The following is a 15,091-nucleotide window of genomic DNA, read 5'->3' as shown; positions in this document are numbered from 1 at the left end:
CCTGTGTGACTCTAATTAAGTTATTTAAACCTTGTGAGCCACAGTTTTTATCACTTATAAAGTAGAGGTAATAAAACCAATATAAAGAGGTGCTGTGAGAACTAAATAAGATGTGAAACAATTAACATAATCCAAGTTTCTCAATTTCTAAACTATTGACATTTGGGGCCAAACAATTCTTTTTTATGGGGGAGCTGTTCTGCATTATAGGATATTCAGCAGCATCCCTGGCCTATACCTTCTAACCCTCCCCAGGTTATGACAACCAAAAATGTCTCCAGACACTGCCAACTCAACCCTGGTTGAGAACCACTGGGCAGAGTTTCTGACATATAAAGTAGTATGGCAACATAAAACTCAAGTTGTTCTGAAATGACAAGTAATTGTGTGTAGCTAGAGTTTAAGGTACATGACAGTGAGTGGCAGGAGATGACTGAGGGACGTTGAGGAAGGCCAGATTGGCAAAGGTCTTATATACCAGGCTAATCAGCTGGACTTCTTTCTGTATATGGGAATAACATACACTTATTATTATCAGTTTCTTTATTTTATTAAATACCTACAGTGTACTAGGCAAGGTGTTTTACACACCTCACTGCATTTAATGTTCTCTGTACACACAAGAAAAAAGCCTCAAGAGAGGTAAGGTAACTTTTCTCAAATCAGGTCTGTTTCACTACCCAAAGGCTACCCAAAATCTCACCAAAAAAGGATTCCTAGTATAGGAATTCCTAGACTCCTGATTTCAAACAACTTAGGGTTCTTTCCATCACATTATAGCTTATAACGTAAGTTTCAGAATACTCTCACCTGGGCCTACAGTAAATTGAGCAGTACCTTAAAAGCTTCACGAAGACCTTGAAATCATCAACATTGGATTGAGTAGGTTCATCTACTCTTTCTTAGCAGTCTCTAAAACACAGGAATCCTAAGAAAGCTAAGATCAGTTTTTCCAACGGTCCTTGTCTGAAGGTTTTCTCTCCCCTGACATTACTACAGCATCGGACCTCAATAGCTTTGTAGCTCACAAGGTAGCCAGATACCCTGAAGCAGAGACAGGAGTGAAATGAGATTGTGGCTCGGATACAACCAAATCTGACACCTAGCCAAGAAAATTTAATAATGAGGAAATAAGGATTTGTGGTAACATGTCCAGGCTCTGAAACTCATTAGCTGGTTGGATTTTTTTCATGTTACTTAACCTTTCTCAGCTGCAGATCCCTTACAATTTAAAATGCAGTAATAAACACTACCTTGCCGGATAGCTATGAATGCCAAACAGAATAAATAATGGGAAAGAAGGACTCAATGTCTAAAGCACAGAAGGCACCCAAACCTACCTTTCCTACTTATGTACACACTTAGCACTATGCCTGCTTATCTCACAGGATTTTTGTTAGGCTCAAGTAAGCTGAAGTATGGGAAAGTATCAAGTGAAATATAACTATGTCATTATAACTAAATTCCAAACACTGCTCAGGGTATAAGAAGAACTATTTTATAATCTCTGTCTTCAAGGGGCTAACCTTCAGATAAGGGAGCTTGCAAGTACCCAAATAAGTATAATATGGGTAAGATGTAGTGAGTGCTAGAAGAGTGGAAATAACATAAAATTGAGCACTTACCATGGGCCAGACCTAGACTAGGTGCTTTACCTTTATTATCTCATTTTAATCCTGAAATGAACCTTATGTAGCAAGTATTATTATATTCACAGATGTGGAAACTGAAGCACATGATGGCTAGGTAATTTGATTAAGTTTGCACGACTAGTAGTGGTGGTCCAGGATTTAAATGTAAGAATTCTGACTCCAGAGCTCATACTATTAGAGATACGGAGAAGAGAATTAAAGAGGCGGAGAAACAATATGATAATAATAATGGGGTCTAACAATGGACTAATATTCATTGAGAAGGCACATCGTGCCAGGCATGGTGCTAAGCACTTTACATGCAAGCTGTCAGTGAATCCCAAAAATCCTCTGTGAGCTAAATACCATCCCGATTTTACAAACGAGGCAACAGACTTAATGAGGTCGGGTTATTTGCTCAAGGTCTCCCAGCTAGTCAGTGTGTAAAGCACATGCTCTTAACCTCTTTGCTCTCTGGCTCAGTGGTGGGCAGTAGTGCTCAGGCTGGGTGCTGAAGGCCAAGCAGAATCTGGATAGTCGATAATGAGTTTGTGTGGGATTCCAGACAAAGGGTGTAGCATGAACAAAGAATTATACAGAGGAAGTCTGGGGACTTAAATCTTAACATTTATTGGTGCATAAGTATCCAATCTTTTAAATATACACATATATTTTACACACACACACACACACACACACACACACACACACACAGAGTATCTTAAATAAAAATAGAATCGCTGTAGTTTGTGATCCCTAAATTATCAGATGAGCTGGATTACCTTTTTCTGCCATTTAAAAAACAACAACAATAAAACGCTTTTAAATTATAACAGCAGTATAGGTGTTATAGAATATTGGAAAATATAAAGAAGCAAAAATAAGAAAATAAAACATGTTTTAGAAACTTTGAAAAGAGAGTTGTAGAAAGTTAGTTGGGAAAGCAGTTTGGGGACTGACTGCAGCAGCCTTGGCCTTGGGTACCAGGTTAAGGAACCAAACCTATATTCTACATGCACTGGAAGACTGTGAGCAGTGAAGCAGTATAATTAGAGCCTTATGCTATACTTAAGACAGACGTAAATGGAGAGACAAGAAGCAAGAAGATGAGGTAGGTGCCCATTATAGAAGTCCAGGCAAAAGTTAAGGGCTTGAGTTATGAGTAGGCTGCCTATCATGAGCACTACAAGCCCAGGCTGAGTCAGACAGGCTTGAGTTTGAATCTGGCTCCACCACTACCTGTGTGACTCTAATTAAGTTATTTAAACCTTGTGAGCCACAGTTTTTATCACTTATAAAGTAGAGGTAATAAAACCAATATAAAGAGGTGCTGTGAGAACTAAATAAGATGTGAAACAATTAACATAATCCAAGTTTCTCAATTTCTAAACTATTGACATTTGGGGCCAAATAATTCTTTTTTATGGGGGAGCTGTTCTGCATTATAGGATATTCAGCAGCATCCCTGGCCTATACCTTCTAACCCTCCCCAGGTTATGACAACCAAAAATGTCTCCAGACACTGCCAACTCAACCCTGGTTGAGAACCACTGGGCAGAGTTTCTGACATATAAAGTAAGCTTTAAAAATGATCGTTGGGGAGGAAGGAAGAAAATGGTGAAAGCAGAAATATAAAACTAAGACAATGTGTAGGTTGAGATGACCAAATTGCCAGGCTGACCGGATATGGAGGCCATGAAAGAAGGAGGTAGCAGAGGTGACCACAGCTTTAATTCCACATGAATCATCCCACCAAGAGAAACAAGGAAGACAGGAGAGTGCGCAGGTTTGAGGATCCAGAGGAGAATGAGGATGGAGATATCTGAAAGGTATTAAGAATTCTGGCCTGCAGCTAGGAAGAAGGGTCAGTACAGATCTCTATATCAAATATCAAAATCAGTCTTTGTGTCTCCTGAGCTTTTAGTGGTTTCGGTTTTATCTAACAGCTCTAAAATGAGTACTTGACACTTGACACATGCCTTAACTGTAAAGCTCTCAGAAGAAATAAACTTAAAGGACATGTTTAACAATTAATATGTATTGCCTTTAAGGTAAAAAAAAAAAAAAGGTATCCTATTTTCAGAAAGAAATATAATTAGAAAAAATAAAGCAAATAAGATTTAAAAAATCATTACAAATTTGTATAGTGACAGACTTAGTTTTCCATCCTTTAACCTAAAAAAATGAAAAACAAGTATGTACAGATCCTCCCAAAGATCAAACCAATTTCTGAGCTTTTTATATGCCACATATTTTAAAGATACTGGTTAAAAAAAAAAAAAAAAAAGTTGGATCCAAACCAATGTGTGTTCAAATTCTAGCTGCATGATACCTTTAGAAGCCAGATCTATCTGACTCTATAATCTATATGATATAGTCTGTATCAGATAATCTACATCTATAATCTGCCTCTATAACTCCCAGATCCCCAACAGCCCCATGGCAGCTCCTATAGCGCCTGCCAAGCCACCTGAGCAAACAAGTCTGCATCCCTGTGTCCCTTACCTGTTCCATAGTCAATTCCAAGTCCCCTTCAAGCACTAGCCAAAGCAGGTAAGAACTGAAACTGATCTGAGGCATCTACATACAAACAGTGGCTATACTTTGGATTTTCCAAGAATATTCTGTGGTCTCCAGGAACCAATTTCTCTAAATTCCAATACTCAGGAAGTCAAACTAAATTTCCATATAAAAAGCCCATGTGATATCATGATATATTTGCCAAAACCCATATAATGTAAAACACCAAGAGTGAACCCTAATGTAAACTGAATTTTGGGTGATAATGTGTCAGTGTAGGTTCACTGATTGTAACAAATGTACGATATTCTGATGCAGGATATTGATGGAGTGGGCAGGGGGAGGGCAGGGTGCAGTATGTGTGAAAAGGGGTACATGGCAACTCTGGCAGGGCTGGACTCAGACCCCAGATACTCTTTCTCATATCTGAGTGCTGACTCCAATTCACACTGCCAACAGTTCGCTCTTGAGAAGCCACACTCTCATGCTCAGAAGCTAGGTCTGACACAGCTACCTCTTTAAGAAGCCAAGATTAGCTCAGGGCTAGGCTGAGTAATGAGATACAAAGTGCTCTGGGAATCTGTGGGTTCCCAGCATAACTAATGAGTACTATCAACTGCATTCTGTCCAAGATACGGCCAGACAACTCCAAGTGGCCAGCAGCTCTTTTAAAAATGCAGAGGCAACAACTAGAGGAAGAATATTTCTGCCCCTCCCTATACCACTGCTTTGGGAAATTTACATTTTATATAATCGTTATTTAAGGTCATTGGTGGTGGTTTTTTGTTTGTTCAGTTTCATTAAAGGTTAATGTCACTTGGGAAGCTCTATAATGTGGTGGAAAAAATAAGGGCTTTGGAATCAAGCTTTGGTTCAAGTCCCAGCTCTGCTACTTCCTTGCTATGGCCAACAGACAAGTCATATACCCTCTCAAAGCCTAAGTTTTCTCATCTATAGTGTTTCTTAGAGTTCAGGATGTCCCTTCAGTGGGTTGTAAAATCAATTTAGTGGCTCATAAGTAACGTTTTTTTTTTTTTTTAAATAAAAAAATAAAAGAGAAAATATCAGATGACACTACCTATAATAAGCATAAGTACTATTTTATGAAAGTGAGGTTTCAGGTACATGTAGATATTGATATATAGATACATAGATATAAATATGTGTATAACAAACTATAATATAAACTACCTTTCTTACATTGGATAATGGTCAAAAAATTTGAAAGTCAAAAAATTTGACCTATAAAATGAAACTATCGGGTATGTGTAATGTTATTTCTGTGTTCTTCAGAACATGAGAATTCGAAAAAATAAAATAATGTGGGCCAAATGTTAGCAATTAACCCAGAGAGAGTCAGAATATCTGAATACTTTATTTGAGAATACTAGAAAAGTTCCTCTTTATCTGTCAAATTAAAATTCCTATCAGAATGCCTTTAAGTATATCATATAAATGAAACATCATTTATATGATATACTTAAAAAAGTCATCATCATTGCCAAGATGACGTCCTTCTAAATTACTGATAAAGGAAGATCAGGTCTAATTAAAAACTGGATTTTATCTTAAATTAATACAGAGACCCAGCCTGCACGAGCCTACCCAGACAACAGTCACGTGTGAAATCACCCAGAAGCAACTTCTGTCAGACAAGCCCTCACTGGGGGTAAGAGCCATGAAACCAATATCGGTCCCAGAACTGTTCTAAAAGAAATATTCTGCTAGGTTACCCAGAACTGGACAGTAACATGGGAAAGCCTTGGCAAAGTCCTCACCTGGGGAAGGACCCCAGTTAAAGGTGGTGTCAGGAAGCCACAGGAACCAAACACAGACAAAACTGCACAGAGGGACTTCTTTGGCCTGTGGAACAAATTACTCTTCTGCTGAAAATCTTCCAATTTCCTACCATTTGGAAAAAAACAAAGTTGGGAAAGAAATACAATTGGGAAAAAATCCAAATTTCTCATCACAGCTTACGAGGCCCCCATCCCACCTTTCCAACATTACCTCCTCCCTGCATTCACTCCACTTTAGACATATTACCCTTTCTGCTCCTCAAACACACCAAACTCAATCCTTTCTTTCAGCTCTTGCTCTCATTGCCCAGATCACACTTTCTCTAGCTCTTTGTATGCCCGTGTTCTTCTCATCATTTGGCACGCAGAAGTGTTCCCTGACTATTTCCTCATTAAAGGAGTCCTCCACCCCACCCCCATGGTGTTCTCCATCATCACATTATCCTATTTTATTTTCTTCACAGCATGAGTTCCTAGTTTCCTTTTTTTCCTGCCTCCTCACCAGAATGCAAGCTCCATAAGAATCTTTTCTGTTTTGGTCTCGACTCTCTCCTTAGTACCTAGAACAGTGTCAGTTATTCACATGTACATATGTACATACCTATACAGATATATGTGTATGTCTGTGTATGTAAATGCCAAATGAATGAAGAACATCAGTGCATTCATTCTAGTGCATTCCATTTAACTGCACTTTCAAAATAACATAGGAAAGAAAACGTACATATACCAGAATACCTGCAAACTGAGTTCAACAAGGAGTTGTTCAGCTTTCCTTTGAACATCCACTCATGAACCATCTCTATCATAGGGCTATAGCTCCTGATGCCCAGGTGAAAGAATATTTGATTTGGAATCAATGCTTAGGCTAAATCTCCTGTTTCCAAACCCAGTGATCGTCACCCCACAAGGAAGTTTGCCTCTACCATAATGGCTCAGGAGCCAAGAGAGACAAGGATTCAAATCTCAATTATATCTTTACTTGCTATGAGGCCTTATACAAATTTCCTCATCTAGTAAATGAAGATAACAGTACTTATAGGGCCATTTTTAAGATTAAATAAGTGAATGTATACAATACATCTGGCATAGTGTCTGGGATAGAATAAAAACCAATTAAAATTAACTATTATTTTATTGTTATTCATTCATTCGTATTTTTCTCAGCTAATATTTATTGATGTCTATTTTGCTATACAGGTCCTATGCCTATATAACAGGCAAAGGCACAAGTCAAGAGAGGCTGGCTATAGTCCCTGCCCAGGAAAAGCTCACAGTGTAATAGGAAAGAGAACCAATAAGAATAAAAGAATCACCAGGAGTATAGTATGTATTAAGTCTCATCCAGGAAGGCTCTAGAATAAAAAGGCACACCAAAAACCTTCCAACTTATAAAACAGAACAGCTTCTGAGATGGATCAGAGTAGCTCTGTAAAGAAGTCCTCACAAGATTGTGAAAAGAATGGTCAAGAGTGATTGTCTTAACAGCCAAAAGATGGAAACAACTCAAGTGTCCATCACAGATGAAAGGAAAACTAAAACCTGGCACATACATATAACAGAATATTATTCAGCCTTAAAAGGAGGAAACTACGACACATGTCATAACATGGATGAACCTAGTGGATATTATGCTAAGTGAAGTAAGCCAGTAACAAGAAGACAAATTCTGCATGATTCCACTTACATAAAGTATTCTGCGTAGTCAAATTCACAGAGACACAGAATGTGGCTGATGGTTGCCAGGGGCTAGAGGAAGGGAGGAATAGGAAGTCAGAGTGTTAGGTACAGAGTTGTGGGAAAAAGATGAAAAAGTTCTGGAGATGTGTGGTGGTGATGCTTGCACAGCAATGTAAACATACTTAATGCTATAAAACTGTACACCAAAAAAATGGTTAAAATGGTAAATTGTTATTTTATGTATATTGTACCACAATTTAAAAAAAAAAAAACAATGATCGTCCTGTGGCTTACGGTAAGAGAACACAGGCATCCCCTCTTCTCTAACCCGGATCATTCTTGTATCTGGTAGCAAGCTTATTGACCCAGCTTTCCTGAGGTTGAGACATGAGCAGAATTCCGGGGCAGTCCTCGTATAGAGGACACTGTAATGTAATCAACAACTAAGGAATTATAAGTACACAAACACCCAAACCCAGATTTACAGCAAAATAGACAGATGCAATACACTGACCATGGGTTTATTTTCACAGGGGTAAGAGAGGCAAAAAAATAGACCAAAGAATCTGTATGTCTAAATATCAAACTATAGGATTATACAAGCTAATTCCTAAAGAGGTAAGGAAGTCCCCAGAAAAAAAAATAATTAGTCCATGTAGATTTCACATATCAGTGCCAAGGTCTCATAATACAACTTTATTGCTTCATTTTTTTAAAAGTGTTCATTTGCATTGAGCAAAGCAACTTTCACAGACTAAGCAAAAATGTCAAAACTGACAGTCCTATATAATGACCGGTTTCCCAGAGGCCCAGAAAGATGGGAAATAAAATCCAAGGACCCAAGTTCAGACAGTCTGGAGAGAGTAGACTGTGGCTGTCTCACATGATTAAAGGCCATGTCACCACTTGATGGGGTCTATGCTTTGGTAGCTTTCCCCCGAACGACTGAGGACTGGGATAAGAGTGACAGCTTCGTTCCAGTATGTTCAAAGACTGCAGAATCCAAAACTTAACTTCTCAGCCGTTCACTCATCCGATTTTCATTAAGATCAATTTATATCGTCTAGAAAGCCTCAAAGTCAAATGCCACTTTTATTTTTACCTTATCAAAGAAAACACCTTACCATAAAATCAAGGCCAGGGTGTTGTCTGGACATGAGCCTTGGTTAGGATCACAAAATTCTCAAATCGAATAATTGGTTTAAGTTAGAGCCAAGTTCATTAACAATAAGATGACAGATTTGGGCGAAGTAGGCTGTCTTCTTGCAGTTCAGAAAGACTAGCACAGCTCCTGACACAAGTACATAGGTGTAAGCAACCTCCACCAAACAAAAGCAACACCTTCAAAGTCTCTCTCAGTGACTAGAGGCAGCCAGACACTCAAACTGCCAGTCCTGAATTACGGCCTCTGAATGGTGAGGGCTTCACATTTCACTGATCAGGGCACAGCCCAATCAGAAGACAAACCCCTGCACTGCCAGGGACCAGCAAATCCGCTTTCTTCCAGTGTGCACATGACTGAATGTGCTTCTGTCCATCATCTGGGTCATATATAGTTCAATGCGAGCTGAGCAGACAGGGCTGCAAGGAAATCTGGCGCGGTTCAATACCTCGTCTAGCCTGGGTTCCAGTATCTAATTTTTTTTACTGACAAACTCATTTCTCTACTGGGACAGGATGCTGTGCTGGCTGGAAGTTCCATTTCGACAGCAAGAATCCTATCTGGAAACACAGAAGTTGTCCTCTAGCCACAGCAACTCGAACTTTTCTGATTGTTGTTGCTGCTTTCTCCCATCACCCCCACCCCCTTTTGACAAAGATCCAACTGTAAAAAGTCTTACGTAACAGTTCAGGACTACTTCGGTTCTTTTACTGGGTAAGCACTTTCAATTTTTTTTTTTTAACTAAAAACCATTATAACATTGAATCTGTTGAGAGGCTTGACTAAAATCTTTTAAGTAATTTGTGTAGTGAAATACTGTCAGTGGATTTTTTAGTCTCATTTCTGCACGTGCTCCTTTGTTCTCAGAACAGAAGCTTTTTATACACACCCCATAACGCAGCTGGAGAGAGTTATGAAGTCAGTTATTATAAGGAACACAAAGGTTGCTTTGCATTCTTTGCCTTTAGATAATTAATTTTGTATTTGTTTTCTTAAAACAGAGTATTTAATGAAGGGAGAAATTCACAAAAGAATAAACTGTGGGAGAATCTAGCAAAGTTTGAAGTTTTTACCACCTTTTCTATCTGTAGTTTTGTGTGGCCAAACACTTGTGCCGCCTGGGGCGTTGGGGGTAGAGGCAAGCATAGACAGAGAGGAACTAAGCCAGACATGGACAAAGGCATGAGCCAAAACCAGACAGTCCTGGCTGTTCGATAGGCCAGCAGTGGGTGAGACAGGTCAGCCAGCTGCAGGGGCGGGAGAAGGGGGGGAAAAGGGGCATGGATGTGTGAGGTGCTCATGCGTGCGATCGTGACTAGATTCTGAAACTGCCAGCCATTTTCCCATCTATGCTTTGTGCAATCTAAAGGAATGCATCTTCTCTGAAATAGTCTTGCTAGAGCCCAGTGATCGACAGGAGTGTGATAAATACCACAACATATGGAATCAGAAAATACTGGGATCTGGGGTGGGCAAGAGGGAATGCAGAGGGTGTGGAAATTTTTTAGTGATCTGGAATGTGTTGAGTGACAGGAAGTGCCCCAAGCTCCCCCCCCAATCCAACTCTTCTCAGTCGCGCCTGCTTTTGTCTAACTCTTGTAATCTACATACTACTGCTTACAAAGCTGTCTGAGTTTAAGACAAAAAGAAACATAAAAGGCTCTCCATTCCATAGTACCTGCGATATGGAAGGAATGTAAAAAGCATGATCCTTCAAGCCTGTGGACATTTTTTCAGGTAGACAGGAGAAAGATAAAATAATTTTCCAAGAATGAGAATTATGAACTAGAGCCTAGCTTCCAAATGCGATTTTTAAAATCCTGATTCTGCTATACTTACAAATGCTTAAGTTGGTTCCTAATTTGAAGGAGGCTTGTTTTGTTTGGTAAATACACTGCATTTGAAGTTGTTTACATTTTCTTTGTATAAATTTGGACTTTGGGAGAAAAAACACAAATAAGCAGAATGCACTAAAAAAAAAGGAGGATTTTTCCCTTCATTGGTTGGAAAGCATTTTAAAGGGTTGGTTTCTGGGAAAAGGCAGCTAGCTCTCATTTTTGCATGTATGCTGTAAAGATAACTTATGCCATAACGAATGTAAGGTAGAAAACTTACGATAGAAAATAATAGTGTTCTAAGTGAAAAACAACTTAGCATTTTCCCAAACTTCCATATTATCAACCGAAACACTGAAACTTGGAGAAAAGTGGCCAAGTAACTGAATGGCTAATCCTTCTTTGGGGAGATGAAATGGAAAATTAAGTGTGAATAAAAATGATACTCAGGAATGTTTCCACCTCCCACCACAAAGGATGTTAGTGGTCAGCCTAGGAGTTAATCTTTCCTAGCGTGGCTCTGAGCCTTCACGCCGAGCAGACGTTATTCACATGACGATTCGAAAAGTCCATTCATATATCTCACTACCTGGATTTGAATAGAAACCAGACAGCAATTCTTTAGTTCCAGCCACCATTCGCCCCACTGGACAATAGCGATTTGTTAGCACAGAGTCACAGGCTGTGGGACACAAAGCTTGGAGCCGCAGAAAGATGGGGGATTCAGAGAACAGGAAATTACAGGCCCGATGCACTCCTGGCAGCTCTGAGAATACAAAAAAAAAAAAGGCAACACAGTGATGCCATGTTTGAGAGCTACTTCTAGCTTTTTTAACCACCTCCAATGTCATAAAAGCTCTATTGTTGGAGTACATAAAGTCACGAGTCCCATGTGCTCTCTTTTCTCATACAGGGAACTTCATTCAATGCCCTGGCACAGTCAGAGAAAAATCAAAAGCATCCCGAGTTGATTAGTTGTGAGTTCTGATAGAAAGGAGAGCCGTGTTTTACAAATAAAATGTCAGAGAAAAAATATGCTTAATAACACAAGTGACACATAACAAAATTAAAATCTTTTACATATTATTTCACAAGACCAGACAATCAAAATGAAACCAAAATATATCTAAATACCAGGGAAATAATTTTTTCTTCAAAATACCACATAAAACCTATTACTTAATTACATCAAAAGTTTCCTTGGAAGATACTTATCAATTTAAAATCGAATCTTTCATAGAAAGTACATTTCTGAGTTCTGGGTTATATTTTCCAAAACAAAGAACTAAAATCAAAGCCCTAAGGACTTATTTTGGAATACCGGAAAACTGTATTTTCTTTTGTTGATTATTAAGTTATTGTAGCTCCCTGGCTAAATTTAGAAATTGCCTCTACTTCCCTCATTTTAGACTTAAAAAATAAAATTAATGGACATGTTAGGTGAGGAGAGAGAGTTAATTCCCCAGTCTCAATCAATGAGAAAAAAACAGTACATGGGTTTCCTGTCTAGGCCCTCATGTTGCAAACTAAGCACCAACAGGCCAGACTGCTGTCCTATTTCAACAGTAGGGGACCCTATATACGAAGCTGTAAATGATTTTATTTTTCTGCTTTCTTCTGTGATCCATTAGCAAACACAAGTCCTAAATGATATCAAGTCCTAAATGATATCACACCTAGGATATTTATCAAAAGCGATCATGATGATCAAAAAGTTAGAAATCTTAACTGTTCTACTCTATTTGGTCTCATGGCTTTAAGTTGAACACATGCCAAAATTAATGTTCCTGAAAAACAAATCAGCAACTTCTAAACTACCAATTACTGGATTTTCTCTAATTCTATCATCACTTATCAAACACAAGCTTCAATGATGACCTCAAACTGCGCAGCTGTCCAATACAATAGCCACCAGCCACATGTGGCTATTTTTATGAATTTAAATTAATCAAAATTAAATAAAATTAAAAATTCAGTTCCTCAGTCACAATAACCACATTTCAAACACTCACTAGCCCCACATAACTAGTGGCTATCATACTGGACAGCACACATACACGACATTTCCATCACTCTAGAAAGTTCTATTGGACAGCACTAATCTAGAAGACAACGTTCATATCCACAAAACCTGTCTTCAACTACACATCTAGCTGGACATGAAAGAAATTAATCTCTAAGTGAAAAATTACAATGACAAGTATGACACAGTAGCTAGCACCATACTTGAGAAATGGCTGGAAAAAAAAACATTAGAAATCAAAGTTTTCTTTTTTTTCTTGGTCTACAATAGTTTACGAAGACTATTAAGACAATAGTGACAGATATAGGTGGTAGCAGCCAATATAATTAAAATGCTCCAGAATAGCACTAATTTAGTGTCAAAAAGTTCTTCCTAAACACATGAAGCAACTAATTCTACAATCTTCCTCACAGAATCATTGTCATGGACAATAACGGAATAGCAAAGAGCCAGGGCCTTTGCAGTCCCTCAGACCTGGGTTTGATGACCAGTATGCACTTTACTACCTAGATGATATCAGGCAAATTAATTCACCTCTTTGAGGTTTAGTGTCCTTATCTGCAAAGTGGGGAAACAGCTACCTTGAAGGACTCCCAATAAAGTATGTAAAGCATCTAGTAAGATACCAGGCACAGAGTAGAGAGCCGAAAAAGGAGTAGCTATTACTTATAATATTTTCCCCTTAAAGCTTCATGATGTGATTCCATATAGACAGATAGACACTATTCAACACACAAGGCCAGCCTTCATAAACAAGTATCCTTAAATACTAATGCTGGTCATGTCATTCAACTGGAATAAAATGGAAATATTTGTATGCCCAGCCAATGTGTGACCACGCTGCCCCCATGCAGCCTCACTTTGCCAGAACACTTTCATGCCATACTTGGCTCAAACAGCCAGTGTGGTCCCATTATGTCAGTCTTAAATTTACTGGATCCTGGCTTAGGTTTTAGATAGAAGGACAATGTTCTATAGGCAAATAGTAAACTCTATCAAGGGATGCATGCATATTGCCAAGCGAATATAAAGCAATGGTTTCCAAATACTGGGACCCTGATGCCTGTTCAAGAAAATGGAAAAGGCTACTTCAGAAACACAAGGATAAGAAGCCTCATTCTTCCTTGTTGAGATGACTGAAGCACACAGGAAAACTGTAGATAGAAATCTTTAAAAGAAATATCGAACTGAAGCTTTTTTTCAAAGAAGATTTAAATAACCTAGATTATAATAACAGTAGTAATGAACTGGCAAAACATCCAATGCCTTATGACCTTTAATTACTGTGAAGTTGGTTTATGGTCAAGATCAGATGCAATGAGTGGTGCCCCTCAAGGCTTTAGTGGTTTTCAAAAAGTGTAAGTGACTTCTATTATTATTACATGTCTTAACCTCCAAATCTACCATCAAATGAACTGGGCGTGATAAACATGGATATGAGGTTCTTAAATTTTAATGCCACTCTCAATCCATCCTATGCGTGCTAGGTCCAAGAAACATGGGTCTTTAGAGACAAGTGGATATGGGTTGGAATCCTGGCTTTGCCACTTATTTACTATGTGATCCTGAAGAAGCCGCTTCCTATCTTTGTCTCAGATTCTTCATACATAAAATACAAATATTAATGTGGTCCTGACAGATTGTTTTAAGACTCAAGGAATATCTATATATTCTTGAACTGTTCCTGGCACATGGAAAACACTCTGGAAATGTCAATTCTGTGAAAACATAGTAAGTGCTTGAGGTCCCAGTTTACTGTCTGAGACTTGTCCCAAACAGAGAATGGAAATAGAAAGGGTTCCAGGTTGATTGACAGCACAGGCCATTCTCTGTTTAAACTGTAATTAAACGTACAAAGAGAAAAGCTGTCAATATTGAACAAAATATTTCAAGTCTTAGAAACATAAATATTAAATGAACTGATTGACTAAATACAGGAAAATCGGTATGAAGTGGAACAACAGGTTTTAATATTACAATTTAATACTGACACCAATTTAATACTATTGAGTATAAAAAAACAGAATTATTTTCTTAAATTAAGAAGTAATATTTCCTGGAGACTCTTTTAGGATAAGAATTCTGCTAATTCTTGGTCATTAAAATGAAAACATGAAAGTTCTAAAATATTGCCCATGACTTGAGAAATTAGTCTCCCGCAGGTATGGGAATGAAAATTCTAAAATCAAAGCCATAGAAGGGATTCCTCGGTAAAATGTTTTCCTGCTACATCTGTAGACTCATTTTAAAATTGAAAATAATCCAGCAGGAACTAGAAATATGTGTTTCTTAATGATGCCAAATAACCCAAAAAAAAAAAAAATGTTGGACATGCTACATAACCTTGCAGAGTACAAAAAACAGTAGATTTTCCAAAGCAAACAGAAAAAATGATAAGGGAGATAATGTGGTATCCTGGGAAATCTGAAAAGGTAGGTTTA

At 38.2% G+C, this 15,091-nt stretch overlaps 1 protein-coding gene and 1 long non-coding RNA gene across 3 annotated transcripts in view; one reads left to right on the top strand and one right to left on the bottom strand.

The window, feature by feature from the left end:
* NR6A1 (nuclear receptor subfamily 6 group A member 1) overlaps window positions 1–15,091 on the bottom strand; it is a 193,150-nt gene that overhangs the window by 89,803 nt on the left and 88,256 nt on the right. The window lies entirely within an intron of this gene.
* The window catches only part of LOC105294867, a 39,205-nt gene continuing 33,301 nt past the window's right edge, over window positions 9,188–15,091 (top strand). The window contains exon 1 of the long non-coding RNA XR_002781346.1: window positions 9,188–9,506. This is a non-coding gene — a long non-coding RNA (uncharacterized LOC105294867). The remainder of the gene's footprint in view (window positions 9,507–15,091) is intronic.

The sequence above is a fragment of the Pteropus vampyrus genome, unplaced genomic scaffold (assembly GCF_000151845.1).
Source record: "Pteropus vampyrus isolate Shadow unplaced genomic scaffold, Pvam_2.0 Scaffold95, whole genome shotgun sequence".
Classification (NCBI taxonomy): Eukaryota; Metazoa; Chordata; class Mammalia; order Chiroptera; family Pteropodidae; genus Pteropus; species Pteropus vampyrus.
This window is presented reverse-complemented; position numbering and strand designations above follow the sequence as displayed.